The 992-nt window shown below is 43.2% G+C and overlaps 1 non-coding gene across 1 annotated transcript; it reads right to left on the bottom strand.

Annotated features, from left to right (window-relative positions):
• Positions 1 to 308: 308 nt before the first annotated feature.
• Positions 309 to 415, bottom strand: LOC116134190. Its single transcript, XR_004128694.1, has one exon. It is a non-coding gene; the product is annotated as a small nucleolar RNA R71 (small nucleolar RNA).
• Between the last annotated feature and the right edge of the window lie 577 nt (positions 416 to 992).

Genomic DNA, 992 nt, shown 5'->3' with positions numbered 1-992 from the left:
GGCCTACGATGCAAGCCAACAACTTTGAGATTAAGCTGACAATCATCTAGATGATCCAGCAGTTGGTTTGATTTAATGGTGATTTGAAGGAAGATCCGAATCAGTATATTGCAAACTTCTTGGAAATTTGTGACACCTTCAAGTCGAACGGAGTGTCAGATGACGCCATTAGATTGAGGTTATTCCCATTCTCACTGCGGGATAAAGCAAAGGGGTGGTTAATGGCACTACCACCGGGAACTATCACAACTTGGAATGACCTAGCACAGAAGTTCCTTACCAAGTTCTTCCCTCTAACAAAATCAGCAAAACTGAGAAATGATATCATATCATTTCTACAAGATGAATCCGAGTCATTGTATGAGGCTTGGGAGAGGTACAAGAAGTTAATGAGGAAATGTCCACACCATGGGTTGCCAATTTGGCTTCAAGTCCAAACATTCTACAATGGACTGATGGGTAACGTGCAAACCATGGTGGATGCAGCATCAGGAGGAGCCTTGCAGAATAAGACACTAAAGGAGGCTTATGAGTTGCTTGAGGTTTTGGCAAGCAACAACTATAAAAGACCAAATGAGAGAGCAATACCAAGAAAATCTTCGGGTCTTCATGAAGTTGATGCCTTTACAGCCATCTCAGCCCAACTCATGACACTTCAGAAACAGTTGGGAAGTATGCAGGTAAACTCTATTCAATCACCTTAACTAACTTGTGATTTTTGTGCAGGAAACCATGTGAGCAGCGAGTGTCAAGTGGGGAACACATTTGCTTCGTCATCTTCATCATCGGAGCAAGTGAACTAGTTGGCAAGAAATCAGAGGCGACCAAACAACCCGTACTCCAACACATACAACCCGGGGTGGAGAAATCATCCAAATCTGGCTTGGGGAAATCAAAACCAGCAAAATAATCAATGGAACCAGAGGACAGTTCCAAATAACCAACCAGTGGTGAATAATCAACCGGGAGATCCAAGAGTGCCGAAGTTAGAG

The sequence above is a fragment of the Pistacia vera genome, unplaced genomic scaffold (assembly GCF_008641045.1).
Source record: "Pistacia vera cultivar Batoury unplaced genomic scaffold, PisVer_v2 Contig283, whole genome shotgun sequence".
NCBI lineage: Eukaryota > Viridiplantae > Streptophyta > Magnoliopsida > Sapindales > Anacardiaceae > Pistacia > Pistacia vera.
The sequence above is the reverse complement of the archived record's forward strand: the minus strand, read 5'-3'. Positions and strand labels throughout refer to the sequence as shown.